Source organism: Giraffa tippelskirchi, chromosome 1, assembly GCF_054371585.1.
Source record: "Giraffa tippelskirchi isolate mGirTip1 chromosome 1, T2T-mGirTip1v1.2.pri, whole genome shotgun sequence".
Lineage (NCBI taxonomy): Eukaryota > Metazoa > Chordata > Mammalia > Artiodactyla > Giraffidae > Giraffa > Giraffa tippelskirchi.
The window spans coordinates 135954528-135971323 of NC_137275.1; the positions used below are offsets into that span (position 1 = coordinate 135954528).

The window sequence follows — 16796 nt, forward strand, 5'->3', positions numbered from 1 at the left end:
TTTTCACTATAAAGTTACAGAATATAGAGATATTAAAGATAAGCTATGGGAATTAAAGGAGTTGGAATTATATACTAATCAAAAACATCAAGGTTACTGCAGTGTGCTACAAATTTTAAAAATAAATATCCCTTGAATACCTACTACACATGAGACATTAAGTATGCTATTTTCTCCCTACTACAGCTTTATAAGGGAGATGTTATTATCCTTATTTTATAGGAAAAAATGGAAAAATTTATCCATTTGTCTAAAATCAAAGAACCAGTATGTGGTGGGAAGGGCTCGAAGAAAATCTGTGTAGTGCTAGGACCTGACCACTTAACTACTGTATGAGGCTGCCTCTTGTGTGACCCCAGTCTTTACAAGTAGAACACAGTAACATGAGTATAGGTATATTTAGCCCCCTATTTTACAAAGCCTATGAAGGGGAAATCTAGCCTGATTGTAATTACAGAGATACAAGTTGAAAATTATGGTACAAAACTATAAATAACTAGTGCACCAGTAGTGCTAAAATGGCATGAAGTTAAGTATCATTTGTTGCTCCATAAAATATTACTCCAAAATGTTGTGGCTTAACAGCAACTACCATTAATGTAGTTCACAATTCTTCTGTGTGGTTCTTTTCATCTTGGTTGGGCTCTGCTGCTCTTGTGTATAGTCAATCGGTATGATAAGCGGGGGCTTATCATTCTCATTCTCATGGTTGACAGTTAACTGGCTATTGGCTGGGGGCCTTGGTTCTCTTCTACTTTGCCTCTTTTCTATCATCTAACTTGGACTTATTCACATGGTGGCAGAAATCGAAGAAAGAGCTGTTGAGGACTAAGGAAAGGATTTGTACAGCCTCACTTTTTTCGCTGTCTTTTAGACAAAGTAAGTTTCAAAGCCAGGCCAGTTTCAATGGTAGGACGAAATATTCCTCTTCTTGATAAGAGGAGCTGTATAAAATATTGTCTTTCTTTTTGTCATCTGACCATGGATTATATGGAAGTGATGATACCAAGTAGCTTAATTTCCTTAGAAGTTAGCATAACAGGCAATGTCAAAAAGAAAACGGTTGATGAAAATTAATAGCATGAGTCCATGATACCAACCTTAACTCTACTATACTCAGAAAGGAAAAGTTTTACAAAGATATTATGTATTGATATATCATCTCCAAATTTTAAGAGTGCACTTTTCTATAGCTGTAATTACCTTTACTCCATAGTGATCCAGACAATTGGAGCAGGAGAAAGGACGTTTGGTATTTACCCTGAGAAATCTTAAATTTTAATTTGTTGATGCATATCACCACCATCTATATCATCTTCAATCATTACAGAACCTTTGAGATACACTTAGTGTTTTTAGTGATTTTCTAGCATTCATATCTCAAAATCTTAAGTCATAGAGAATTTATATACCAGATGGAAAAATTCAATCATTTTCAATATGGCCATAAAATAAAGATGAATACAGGAGAAGATAGTCCAAATCAATTATCCATAAATATCACACTGTAGGGCTGTTGTACTTGGCACCAGGCTTTGAGTTTGACCCAAAGAGAACAAAGGGGTGAGGGTAAAATTTCCTGAGCTCTAGTAAAGTTTTAAGGGCTTCCTGCGTGACTCAGTGGTAAAGAATTTGCCTGCCAATGCAGGAGACGCAGGTTTGATCTGTGGGTCAGGAAGATCCCCTGGAGAAGGAAATGGCACCCCACTCCAGTATTCTTGCCTGGGAAATGCCATTGATAGAGGAGCTTGGTGGGCTACAGTCCATGGGGTTGTGAGAGTTGGACAAAACTTAGCAACTAAAGAACAATAACAAAGTAAAGTTTTATACCTACTCTCTTTGAATATGGTTTATATGTCCTTCAAAGAGAACATATCAGGCTTCCCTGAGCTCAGTTGGTAAAGAATCCTCCTGCAATGCAGGAGACCCTGGTTTGATTCCTGGTTCAGGAAGATCTGCTGGAGAAGGGATAGGCTACCCACTCCAGTATTCTTGAGCTTCCCAGTGGCTCAGCTGGTAAAAAATCCACATGCAATGTGGGAGACATGGGTTCGATCCCTGGGTTGGGAAGATCCCCTGGAGAAGGGATAGGCTACCCATTCCAGTATTCTGGCCTGGAGAAGTCCATGGACTGTATAGTCCGTGGGGTCGCAAAGAGTCGGACACGACTGAGAGACTTTCACTTTCATAGAGAACAAGGACACTATGGTCCAGCCTTGTGACCCATAGCCCATCAGTAATTCCTGCCCCAGCCCCAGCAATGGCAGTGAATGTAAATAATCCCCTTGCTGTCCCTCATTCTGTCTCCCCTACAAACAGTGACACACATGTGCTAAGCAGGAATCAATATGTAGAAAAATACGTCATTGTCTAATAGATGACACAAGGCTTTAGAGCTAGCTAATGCATTTAAATTGAAAATTGTTTAACCATGATGGAATAGTCCTATTATAACTATACAATAGTGTTGCTAATGATCAAGAAGAAAATGTCACTTATGCTTCCTAAGATGGACTTTGAATGAAGAAGAGCCCTATTAGTGGGTAGGCCTAAATAAGAAGTTTGACAGTTTTAAAAAATAAAGGATTACTTCTAGAGTATTTGGCCACTGTCTGATTTGTATTTTCATGTCATTTTATTTGGATATTTTGGGGCTGTAATTTTATTTGGCCAGTGAGATTTTCTTTGTGTTGTTGTTCAGTAGCCAAGTCATGTCGGACTCCTTGTGACCCCATGGACTGCAGCATGCCAGGCTTCTCTATCCTTCACTGTCTCCCAGAGTTGGCTCAAACACATGTCCATTGAGTTGGTGATGCCATACAACTATGTCATCCTCTGTTGTCCTCTCCTCCTCCTACCTTCAATCTTCCCCAGCATCAGGGTCTTTTCCAATGAGTTGGCTCTTCACATCAGGTGGCCAAAGTATTGGAGCTTCACCTTCAGCATCAGTCCTTCCAGTGTAAGACTGAAGCTTTCCTTTAGGATTGACTGGTTTTATCTCCTTGCAGTCCAAGGGACTCTCAAGAGTCTTCTCCAGCACCATGATTCAAAAGCATCAATTTTTTGGTGCTCAGCCTTCTTTATGGTCCAACTGTTACATCTGTACATGACTACTGGAAAAAAACATAGTTTTGACTATACTGACCTTTGTCAGCAAAATGATGTCTCTGCTTTTTAATATGCTATCTAGATTTATCATAGCTTTTCTTCCAAGGAGCAAGCATCTTTTAATTTTGTGGCTGCAGTCAGTGTCTGCAGTGATTTTGGAGCCCAAGAAAATACAATCTGACATTGTTCCCATTTTTTCCCATCTATTTGCCATGAAGTGATGGGACTGGATGCCATAATCTTGATTTTCTGAATGTTGAGTTTTAAGCCAGCTTTTTCATTCTTTTCTTTCACCTTCATCAAGAGACACTTTAGTTCCTCTGTTTTCTGCCAGTAGAGTGGTACCATCTGCATGTTTGAGGTTTCTTTGTGAGGTTACAAATATGGATATATGAGAACTATAAGAAATGACCAAAGGACTGAACTATATACCCCTCCTAGTTTGAGGCCAGGGAGTCCCTAACTTTTGCTGCTACCATTGCCAAACTTGCAAATGTATCATTTGCTGTTGATGATATTTTAAATTTTTCCTTTATAATTTTTCTACAATGTAATTACTTTATATATAAATTTTAAAGTATGACTTGTGAATTTATTAGATATTGATGGCCCACTAATTACTTTCTATTATTTATTTCCTTTTTCATCCAATATTTCAATAAATTTTGAAAGGAATTTTATATGTATATATATGACATTTATTTAATTTTGTTCTCTTATAATATTGATTTGATTGGCAATGTTGCAAATTTAGTTTCTTTAGAATATAAATTTTAAAACTGCTAAAATTATTTCCTGAATATCATTTTAACATTGCTGCATTTACCCTTTTTGCTAAATTTCATTTATTTCAGAATTATAAGATTGCAAACTGATATTTCTTTCCCATCTATCTCCACATTTTAATTTTTGTTTTTAAAGACATTAAAACATATTAGTCAGTCTCATTCTACTTTGCATTGTGTGATTAGCTATAGGATATCTTAATGGAGTCAGATTGGCCTATTTAAATATCTTTTCAACAGTCCAGTTTAGGCCAATAACCCCTCTGAATATGTCTCCACAGCTAAGAAATGAGGCTAGTGATACTAAATATAATACAATTACTAACTATAAGTGAGTATTACAAAAATGAAATAATATACATGAAAAGTCTATCAGTCAGTAAATGTTTAATAAATATGCATTTCTTTGGAAATAAATAAATTTGGAAAAAACAAGAAGTCATGAATAAGGTTTTTAAAACAAGCAAAACACGAGGAGCAAATAGTTTCTATACTATTGGCTAATCAGAGACAGAGATGGAATCTCTTCTGTTCATTTCAGTAACCCTGATACCAAAACAACCTAACCTGTAAAAATAACACAAAAGGAGACAGTAAAGTAATAATGCAAAAATATTAATTCAGCAATTTTGTAAAACAATAATGTACTTTAATCATGAAGAATTTACTCTGTAAATGTTAAGAGTTGATAAGAGTTGATTAAAATTAGGAAATAACTTGTGTAAATTCATCGCATTTGTAGATCAAAGGAAAAAATGCATATGAATATTTGTACTGATGCTAGGAATGCATTTGTTGGAATCAACAATATTCATTCTAGATTTTAAAAAGATAACTTAGCATTTAACATGACAGAAAAAGGTTTGTATGATGAAACAGTGCACGCATTTTCTCTTACAATCAAAGATTCCTTTGTAATCAAGACATTTTCATTAAAACCAAAAGTTTGTAGACTCTATAATTATTTACATTTATTAAATATTTTCTATGTGCTAAGTACTGAGTCTAAGTGCTCTGTTTTAAGCCTCTCACATACTTTGGAGGGGTAAGTACTGTTGCTGTCCCTGTTTTGCAGATGAGAAAATGAGGCAAGTGTGTCTTAGAGAACTAAAATAAATTTCTTAACATTATGTAGTTAATAAATGGGAAAGTTAGGACTCATATCCTAAATTTAGGACCATTCTCTTTAATGCTCAGTGCTTTCATACCCAACAAGAACACTGCATGGATGTTTATAGCAATAGAAAATGGATGTTTAGGGCACTAATGGATGTTTAGGAGCATCAAATACATTGTTGAAAGAATTTGATATTTGCCAGTTTAAAATACTAAGCATGATGAGGGAAAAGTGGAAACTCTCTTAGACATTCTTAGAATGATGGTTCAGTATAGTTTTCAGTGCTTTAAGTTAAAGGTTATAATTCAGTCCCCTTGCCCCTGCTCTAAATATTAACAAGTACAATTATCTAAGAAGACAAATATAAATTCATATGTGTTCATTCACAAACATCCATTCAGAATCTACCTTATGTTACACTCTTTCTTCAGGATGAGGGATACAGAGACAAATACAACTGAGCCTCTCCTCTTTAAGATGCTCATAGTTTAGAGGGCTAAATAGGACTGTAAACAATACACAGTATGAGCCATGCCACAGTGGAAATCATATATGATACACAGTATCACAAAGATTGATAAACATCTGAAAGTGAGGGTATGGATTGGTTACTTTAAGGAAGTCTTGAAGTTGACATTGGAGTAGGGCTTTGAGAGGTCAGTTAGAGTTCACCATGAAACTTGAAATAGCTTTACATTTTTTTCAGGGAATTACAAACCATAAATTACATAATTAAGGGATTATTTTTATCTTTACAGAATCATCATCCCTTAATAATTCTGTAATATATACATTTCTATATTATTAAATAATCATTTTTCAGGCCACATTTTGGATGTCATTAATTATCACTGCTCTAAAACCCAAATAAAATGTGTCAAAGAGCTTTTATTTTATTCATTGTGACATTTAACTATAGCACCACACTTAAAAACATGTTCTACCATATTATATATAAATAACTAGATAACTAACTATATGCCTTCAATTGCCATTGAATATAATTATTGAAATTAAGATTTGTAAGGGATATAGAAAGATGTCATTGATTTCCTTGATTATGGGTAGATAAGAAGTTTCTCAAGGTCATTCAATCAAGAAATAAGCAGAGGAACTTGAAGTCAAATTTTCTTGTTCCTTTTAATCTCTTCCTTATCTTCTTCTACAACACCTAACCCTAGCTCTTATATTTTTAAAAATTTAGGATTATAATATATAAGAATATTATAAAAACATAATCCAATAAGAAAATGATGTAGGATGCTTTTTAAATACATATATATGTGATTAATATCCCACATATATGTGATTAATAGTCCCTTGGACTACAAGGAGATCCAACCAGTCCATCCTAAAGGAAATCAGTCCTGAACATTCATTGGAAAGACTGATGCTGAAACTGAAACTCCAATACTTTGTCTACCTGATGCGAAGAACTGATTCATTTGAAAAGACCCTGATGCTGGGAAAGATTGAAGCCAGGAGGAGAAGGGGATGACAAAGGATGAGCTGGTTGGATGGCATCACCAACTCAATGGATATGAGTTTGAGTAAACTCCGAGAGTTGGTGATGGACAGGGAGGCCTGGCGTGCTGTAGTCCATGGGGTTGCAAAGAGTCGGACGTGACTGAACTGAATTGAACTGATATGTGATTAATGCTTCAATACTTTATCATTTTATGTTAAAGAGGGAATATTTAGCAAGCTATTAATATGACAGATAGTCTGTAACAGTAGAGATGACTTTCCCCTTACCAGTGTTTGCCACTAAACTATTACACTTAGAAAAGCTAAGTGAAGGAAGAGATCAGTGTTTAAGTGTGATCTGTGGACCACTACATTAGAATCACCTGAGCTGATGTCCTATTCAGGGTCCACTTAATAATAACTTTTGAGAATGGAACCTGAGGATTTAACCTCTACAGAATCATTGGCATGTATCTTTCTTTGAAATCTTCATTTTATTTAGTTTTCTTGTGTCATCTGTATGTAACTGCAATTGTATCAAATTCCGTGTTTTACATTTCTGTTTGAAGGCATCAAGCCATTTATTATACATAATAAATAGTCATTAAAAGGATGGTGAGGAAGACTGTGTCTCTGGAGCCTTCCATTTTACTTCTTTTTCTCTTTCTGTCTAGTCCACAGATGAGCTAAACCACTATCAGAACATTACTCGTCCTTTCTTCCATGTGGAACTTGAAGGAAGTACTATTCTCTTTTTCAGTTTCTCTTGTGGCTAATTTTCAAATTAATCTGAATATTTATCCCCCCCCCATTTGTTTTGATCTCTTTTTGTCAATTGACCCCATCTTCTACTTGGGAAAGAAAAAAAAGGAGAGGGGAAAGACAATACATGGAAAGCATGAATGCCAGAAATCTCTGCATGTTGATGATTCAGCTACTTCTTAGATCAATATGGGAACTTTAGATCTCAAATTTGTAATTTAGAGTGAAAGTCTTAAAATACCAGCTATATTTTATTTATTATCTCATACGGTACCAAACTCCAAAATACCTGAATTGAGTGTTAGCTCACTGTTATTCATTCATAAACCACCACCAGGTCTTGAAGATGTCAGTGAGGATGCTGTGACAATTCTGTGAGCTCCATGTCCATGAGAGTGAGCTATTTTAAAACTTTTAAATTTCTTTACTAATGGTGACATCCAAAGAAGCAGAAAGATACAAAAGCATCATATCAGAAATTTTCTTTTTTTTCTCTGTCATTCTTGGAATCACTGAAAAGGAGTAGCATCCCAGTCCCTTGCAGTCCTTCTTCAGTAACTTTCTTCCTTCCTTGGAATGAATGCTGAGAAAGTGGAAGCATTTCTTCACCAAGTGTGTAATTGCATAGATACACTTTTTCTATCACCTCAACTGATCCCGTTTGTCCCTTTAAGGATCTTAACATAACTAACTTTATGCAGAGCAACCCTATGGGAACAAATTAATTTTTTTGTCTCTCCAAGGGTTTATAACTTTCTTTTTAGTTCTGAATTTATTGCTGAAATTCATCTTTCCAGACTAAATTCCAGACTCCAATTCACTACCTCATTGTGTGGTGCCCTGCATTATAATAATCTTTTCTTACTTACAGCTCTTCCTGTGAGATCGAAAATTCCTACAGACCAGAACTGGGCACTTATGTGTCTCTATATACCCGAGCCTGCTGCTGCTGCTGCTAAGTCGCTTCAGTCGTGTCCGACTCTGTGCGACCCCATAGACGGCAGCCCACCAGGCTCCGCCGTCCCTGGGATTGTAGGACTATGTTGATTTTCATGGTTTGTGTTTTAATGGAGTCAAACCAAACTCCATGGAGCTACAGCCATTCCTAATAGAGCTAAGTTTAGCCCACTCCAGTGACCTGAAATTTCCTTCCCTAACCATTCCTTGCCCTAGAAAATGAAGGACAATTTGGCCTTGCCAAAATCCTCCATAGATTGACCATTTTCTCAACTGACTCTTTTCTATAAATCTTACATCAGTACATAACTGAAACAGTCTGTTTATATGAACCTTCTACTATATTGCAAAAGAAAATTTCTTTTAGAAATGATTACTTCCCCTGCTAGGTCAGAGGTACGTTGCAACCAACACATTTATGTACTTGATACTTGAAATAAATTTGTAAAGAGTTGGGGGTATATAATAAATACATATGTGTATGTCCATGTGTTTCTTTTATCTAATTGAGTACAACTAATTGCTGCTGCTGCTGCTGCTAAGTCACTTCAGTCGTGTCTGACTCTGTGTGCATATAATTGAATATATACATATAATCCTAATCTCTGAACGTATAGTAGGAAAAGTTAAAGTTACAGAGAACTTTATGGTATACTACCTGCATTTATCTTAACATTCACAGCTTAAATATAGTCTAATAAAAGCAACTTCTTAGACTGCAGTCCTCTGAGAAAAACCACTCCACTGTCCATTGCTTTCCAGATAGGATCTTACCTTGTCTAAGATATTTGATGTGAAGAGATAATGTCGAATTTTTTTTTTCTTGATAGACATTTTGAGGGTCTCACGTATGGGATTCGGAGCTGCATATGCTGGGAAGGGAGACAACCACTCATGGTAGTTCATCTGAGCACTTTATAATCTTGAGTTTCCCTATCTCTCTTTAAAAATAATTAATACTTCATAAAAAGTAATATCTCTTGAAGCAAATTTAATTTAAAAATCTGTTTTAAGTGATAGTGAGGAGATGACATACTTTAGTAAGTGGTTCATGTTCAAAATATTCTGAGAAACAGGATGTGTGTGTGTGTGTGTGTGTGTGTGTATGTGTGTGTGTGTGTGTGTGTGTGTGTGTGTGTGTGTGAATGTTTTAAATTCAGGGACAATCACAAAGGGGGTTAACCATAGTAATTCTGTTCTTTTTCAGGAATGCTATTGATTATAGTGATAACTCCTATCCAAGCTTATTAATCTAGAATCTTTAATTAAAGTGTAAAGTGGATAATGATGATGCATATTTATTTAACAGGAAATGTTTAATTTTACTAAAGAATATAATTTTATGTCTTTAGTTTTGCAAACAGACAAGCCAGATTGTTTATGTATCTACTGTACCTCCTGAGATCACTATGATAAACATTTGGCCTAAGATTTGGATACACTCATTGAATGATGTAAAAAATCCTCAATATTTAAAATCACTTCTTTTGGATAAAGTAAAAGCTATACAGATAAATGGAGCTAATTTTGTTCAAGACTCTGACTTAATAGAGTGTATTGTATTCTACAAAAATTAAAACCTGAACAGTGTCTTAAACTATGGTTGATCTTTCTGATTGTAATAGAGGTCATAACCACAATTTATGTGACTTTACCAAAAATGATAAGGTTTTTGTTCCTGCATTCATGTGACAGTTATTTTGAGCACCTACTCTGTGCCAACCATGGTAAATGTGAAACAGGTAAGATTATAACGCTCACAGAATTTATTGTCATACTTTTTCTCCAAAGGCTAGACAGACAAATAAATAAAACTAATCAAATTGTTGCTACAGAAAGTGATGTAGGCTATAAAATGGCCTACTTTAGCTGAGATTGTGAGTGTATTTGAGGAAATATCATTTAAGCTGGAACTTGAAAAATGAGAAACTGGAGAGTATTACAAGGAAAAGGACATCTTATTCAGAGACCCTGAGTTGGGGGAAATCTTGGGAGAGTGTTAATGTGACAGTAGTTGAGTGAGTTCCAGGGAGAACATCATGAAATGAGAGAGCAGGCAGGTGCAGTGGTGCTTCATGCAGGGCCTTGCAGGCCACGTTAAATTTGATGGGATTTACCATCAATGGAATGGGATGCCATTCTGGGAGGTATTAACCTTCAAATTTCAGTTTAAATGCATCATCCTGGCTGGCTGTCTTCAAAAAAGTTTTTAGTATGTCGAAGTGGAAACAGACAGGCTGGGGGCTAAAAACAGAAAGAATTAGCATTTGAGTTGATTTATATTCTAAATGAATTTTGAAGAACTTACTATTGTGAGGGATTTTGGTACATATCAATGTTTTCTTCTGTTCTAATGTTTATTGCTCCTTCCTGATAATATAGTGTGCTGTTGACACTTTAGAATATAATTAATGTCTAACCTCCCATATCATTAAATGGTATCCTGCAGTGTCATATTTAAAATGCAGAATTTCACTGTTTAGACATGCTATGCATTAATTTAAATAGTTCCTTATTTTTGGACTCTGGAGTTATTTTCAAAACTATTGTGCAATAAATAACTTTTCAGTAATTCTCTACTTGCAAATCTTAATACATATCTTTAATGACTTTCTAAAAATATGTTATTGGTGTAAAACCATCAGTTTCTCAGAGACAAGCATTCATCATTTCTGTAGCAAAACCCACAAAACAGTGAAGCTGAGCAGCGATGAAGCTATAGTAAGTCAGCACGGTTCACTCTTTAGTAAATGATTCATTGCCCTGTATCAGGAATGTGCCCCCCATCCCTCCATCAGAAGATGACTCAAAATCAGCAGTATAATAGATTATTACATGTCAGGCACTTGCAGGGTTTTTAGCAAATACAACTGTAAATATTAAATCCACGGTTTTTAAGGTATACTTTCTCTAATTTCCTTATTCTATACCAGCTCATGGTTTGGAAAACCATTACCAAACACCAGCCCCTTCAAATTGTTGCAATTCACTGAATGTTATATCCTCCAACAAATTCATATGTTGAAACTCTAATCCCAATATGATACTATTTGGAGGTGGGATTTGGGATGAGTATTTAGATCATGAGTATGGTGCCCTCATGAATAGGATGTCTGTGTAAGAAGCAGCCAGAGAGCCTACTAGCACTCTTTGCACCCTGTGAGGACACAGCAAGAAGAGAGTCCTCTATAAACCAGAAATTGGTCATTAACTAAGAACTTGACCAAGGCACCCTAATCTTGGATTTCTACCTTCAATAACTATGAGAAATAAATATTTGTTTTTAAACCACCCAATCTCTAGTAAATGGTTATAGTAGCCCAAACTAAGATAATTGCAGCAGATTTTAAAAGCTAGAAAGCACTTGGTAAGGGAAACTATTCTGAAAAATTTCTATATATTTATCTTTATATTCATGCATACATGCTCAGCTGCTAAGTCATGTCTGACTCTTAGCAACCCCATGGACAGGCTCCTCTGTCCATGGGATTTTCCAGGCAAGAATACTGGAATGGGTTGCCATTTCCTTCTCCAGGGGATCTTCCTGAGCCAGGGATCAAGCTTGCATCTCTTGTGTCTCCTGCATTGGCAGATGGATTCTTTAGCACTGAGCTACCTGGGAAGCCTATCTGTATATGCATGTGTGTTTAAATAAGCATATACATATATTATATACATAAGATTTTTCAGCTCATCAGTAGTTTTATGTTTCTATCTCCTTCAGGGGCTGGATCAGAATAAATAGGGATGAATCAAACAATCTTATGGACTTTAGACATTAATTAAATTCGGGAAAAATTTAGGGACTCTCTCCACCCCCAAAACAAAACCAAAGCATAGTTTTTAAAGACATTATTTTTATATTTGATAGCTGGAAGTCTAGAACGGGAAACCATGGGATAAAATTTGTGAAGTCTGTTCCCTTCACTTGTCAAAAATACTTGTAAAAAAGAAGAAAAGTTGCTGCTTTGCCTATGTGCAACTCTGATCCCATGCTAATATATGTCTTGGAAGAGGCAGTTTTATAATTAACTTTATTAAGAGACTCTTTTCATATTGGATTCAAATTATTATTAAGTTAATGCTGATTAAATTATAATATTAATACCTCTTACATTTTTAAAAGCCTCTTTTCAAAGTGCTAGTCCTTTTGATCATCATAATAATCAACAGTGGCAGAATTCTGACTTCAAATGAATCTTATAATTGAGTATCAGTTATAATACAGACATAAGCTTAGACTCTACAATGAAGTACATGGAAATAAGAACGGCTGGTCCACTCTCTACCTGCAGAGCAACTACCACCCCAAACTTACTCATATCTGAGCCCCCGGTTCTCAATTATTGTCCCTCAAGTATCTTCTGAACCATTCAGCAGTGTTGCATAGCTAGAAAAACACTGTAGCAATCTGTGCAGGCCAGATGAAATGAATCGAGTCCCCTCTGTGTTTTCTCTGGATAAGGAAAATCAAACCCAGTGAGAGCAGTCCATTACCACAGAGCTATGAGAAGAAGGGCTAAAAGGAAAGAGGGTTTAAGCCTAATTGAGTTCTTTTTCTACTCTTCCTCAATTACATTTATATGCAGGTGTACTTGTAAATCTTACGCAAAGGGAAGCAGATAGCATAGAATATGAATAAAACCCTAGCTGGGAAGACTTGGGCATGTCACTTTCCAATTGTAAAATGGAAGCTTAAATTGCAGAGAAAGTCCCAACATATCTAAAATTAAATTATCATATTTATCATTTTAAGAAAGAGACAAAAATGAATTAAAAATTTATTATGAAGGTTATATTTTAAATGACAATTCAAATTTTCTAATGCATAGGTTGATATCATTTCCTCATTTTTGCCTCCAAATATACTTTTTATGTGAATTCTTAAAAGGCCAAGATGCTATTTTCTTAATTTCCTTTTCAGAGTGTTCATTGTTATAATATAAAAATGTAACTGATTTCTTGGTGTGTTGACTTTGTATCCTGCGGCTTTGCTGAATTCATTTATTAGTTCTAAGACCTTTTGTGGAGTCTCTAGGGTTTTCTACATATAAAGTATCATCATAAAATCATAAGTAGAGATAATTTTACTTCTTCCTTGCCAATTTGGATATGTTTTTTTCTTTTCTTTTTTGTCCAATTGCTCTGGCTAAGACATCAATACTCTGCTGAAAATAAGTGGCTAAATTGAGCATCCTTTCCTTTTTCATGATCTTAGAGGAAAAGCATTCAGTCTCTCATCATTGAGTAGGTTGTTTGCTGTGGTCTTCTTATATATAGCCTTGATTATATTGAGGTAGTTTCTCCTTTACTTACTGTGTTGGGTGTTTTTTTACATGAAAGGTATTAAACATGTCAAATGCTTTTTCTGCAACAGATGAAATTATTATAATCTGTTTTTCCTTCATTCTGTCAATGTGGATTTTTGTGCTAATTTTTTTCATATTTTGAACCATTCTTGAATTCCAGGGATAAAGTCACTTGATCGTGGTGTGTAATCCTTTTAATGTGCTACTGAATTCAGTTTTCTTGAGGATTTTGCATTGATGTTTGTAAAGGATATTGTCTATAATCTTATTTTCTCATAGTATCTTTGTCTGGCTATGACATCAGGGAGAAGGCTGAGCTCATGGAATATGTTAGGGAATGTTCTTTTCATTTTGTGGGGGGAAAGATTGAGAGAGATTGATGTTAGTTATTCTTTAAGTGTTTCGAAAATTCACCAATGAAGCCATCAGGTCCAAGGCTTTCCTTTATGGGGGAGATTTCTGTTTACCAGTTAAGAAAGCAGTTTCATTTATAATAGCATCCAAAATATTACTTGGAAATTAACAAAGGAAGAAAGACTTGTACAATTATAAATACAAAGCAGGGACTTCCCTGGCAGTCAAGTGGTTAAGACTCCATACTTCCGCTGTAAGGGGCACAGGTTTGATCCTTGGTCAGAGAATTAAGATCCCTCTTGCAGCACATGGTTTGACCAAAAAACTAAAAAAAAAAAAAAAAAAATAATTGCAAAGCATTTCTAAAGTAAGGAAGATAAAAATATTTAAAGGGTACTGACTTTCCATTTGGAAAGATGAAAATATGTGGGGATGAACAGTTATGATAGCTGCACAACTATTTGAGTGTGCTTATTGCCATTGAACTGTGCTCTTAAAAATGATAAAATGATAACTGTTATGTTAAATATTGATATATTTTATCAAAATAAAAAAAGTTTTTTAAAAAGCAAATAAATGTAAAGGTATTCCACATTCATGGATTGCAAGAATTATCCCAATAGCACATTTTGCAGAAACTTAAAAATTCATCCTGAAATTCATATGGAATTTCAAGGGATTTCAAGTAGCCCAAACAATGTTGAGAAACAAGAACAAATTTGGAGGATTCACACTTCCTCATTTCAAAACATGCTGCAACTGTACTAATCAAAACTGTGGTACTGGCATAAAGACAGACATATATACAGATGGAATAGAATAGAGACTCCAGAAATAACCCCTGGCATATATGGCCAAATTATTTTTGACAAAGATGCTAAGGCTAATCAATAGGGAAAGGGCAATCTTCTCCACAAAGGGTGTTGGTAAAATTGTATATCCATATTTAGAAGAATGAAATTGGACCCTTACCAAACACCATATGAAAAAATTAACTAAAGTTGAATCAGGAACCTAAATGTAAGACCTAAAACAAAACTCTTAGAAGAAAACATAAGGTTAAAAGCTTTACAACATCGAATTTGACAGTGATTTCTTGGATGTGACCAATAAAAGCATAAGTAACAAGAGAAAAAAGAAATATATATATATATATATAAATTGGATTTCAGGAGAATTTAAAAACAAATGGTGCCCCCCAAGGCTACTAAGGCAAGCCACAGAATGGGGGAAAATATTTGCAAATCACATATCTGATAAGGGATTATTATACCAAATATATAGAGTATTCCTAAAACACAACAACAAAAAATCAACCTGATTCCAAAATGGTCAAAGGACCATGGTGATGGTTTCATGGACATATAAGAACTCACTGAGTTGTTGCATGCATTAAATATATACAGCACTTTACATATCAATCATATCTCAAGTGGTTTTAAAAATGTCTAAGATGGTCAATTTTATGTTATATGATTTCTATCACAGTAAAAAATTGGGGCAAAAGAAAGCCAAGGAGAAAATTCTTTGGCCCCTTTGGGTCATTGTTAGATTTTGCCGTAAAGCCTAAAACGGAATATGTAGTTCATTAAATCTCATTTTTTTCAGGAAAATCTGGTCTTTAAATTACTGATTTGAGCATGTTTTTATATACCCAGTTATAAATTCATACTTTTTTTTTTAATGTTCTCCCCAAACACCTGATTCATAATAATGTTCTGGCATATTTAAAGGAATAAAGAAAATTCCTAGAGGTGAACAGCTTGCATTGAGAATTTGTTCTTGCAGCTAGCAGCCTTCAGAGGTGTGTGCCTGTGAACTCTTAGCAGCTTCTTGAATCTCAGCCAGTGTTTGGTTCCCCTGCGTGTGGCACTGAGGGGAAAGCTATTTGTAAGAGCACCAGACCTGTTCCAGCAATTAATTACTGTGAAGCAGTGGACATTTACTTCATTTTCAGAAGTGCTGTATGACACATGTTGAAACTGTTGCCCAACAAGTGACTTTTCAGATTGATATCAGAAGAAAAAATAATTGGAGTTTCAAGCTATCTGAGTAAACTGTCAGAGCTTATGTTGCGAGAAAAAGCAAATAAAATATACACCACACATTTCCCACTTACCGTGCTTGTTGTTCAGAATTTTCTAGTATAAATTCTAATCAAACTTCCCCTTACTATATTTTTTGGGTCTTCATCTTGGAAATAATGAGCCACTGGCAGTCCTGAAGCAGAGCCTCATGCTCTCATTAATGCCAGGGCTTAAGTCATAGAAAATCTCATGGGACTCTTAGCTCTGACACTCTTTGTTTTGTTTTTTATAGTGTGCTTGTTTTCTTAGTTGAACAAAAAAATCTAAGTAGCCCTTCAGCTGGTTTGGGGGGACATTCTTATCTTTAGGCTGGTGCAGTCCTGCTAATGACCCTTACCACTTTTAATATGAGCAGTATCTTGGTATTTTTTTTTTATCAGTAACCCCATAAAACAACGAAAATATTCAACTCTGAGTGGTCCTTGTAGCTCCTAGCTTATCTCCTTAGTAATTTGATTATGTCCATATTGTAAAATAAAATGAAGAATAAATTTTTAAGACAGCCGAATCGAATTTTAACCCTTTTTGTGTTCTATATTCTTTCTCCCTTCCTTCCTCCCTTCCCTCCGTCCCCCTCTTCCTGCTCTTCCTCCTGTCCCTTCCTCTCCTCATCCTCCTCTTCTTTCTCTCTCTCTCTCCCCTTCTCTCAATAGCAAAATGTATGTTTTTCATCTCCCTGGGTGTGTTTCACCATTAGTGGAATAACATTAATGGATCAGATGAAATCTGACATCCATTCCACTCTGGCATGTGATGACTCTGTTTCTAGTGGCCACTAGGAGCAGGATAACAACTGTACCAGCATGCTCTTTTTCATGATATCTTGGGCACTCTTACCGTGTGATCATTG

The 16796-nt window shown here is 35.3% G+C and overlaps 1 protein-coding gene across 4 annotated transcripts in view; it reads left to right on the top strand.

The window, feature by feature from the left end:
* Positions 1–16796, top strand: part of LINGO2 (leucine rich repeat and Ig domain containing 2) — a 1356204-nt gene that overhangs the window by 869980 nt on the left and 469428 nt on the right. For 2 of the 4 annotated variants that reach the window (XM_081497679.1, XM_081497690.1), the window contains exon 1: positions 684–879. The exons of 1 other annotated variant lie outside the window; for it this stretch is intronic. The gene's annotated coding sequence lies outside the window, so the exon portion shown is untranslated. Of the gene's footprint in view, positions 1–683; positions 880–16796 lie in introns of those variants that run through there. One more of the 4 variants, XM_081497708.1, reaches the window with a different exon arrangement.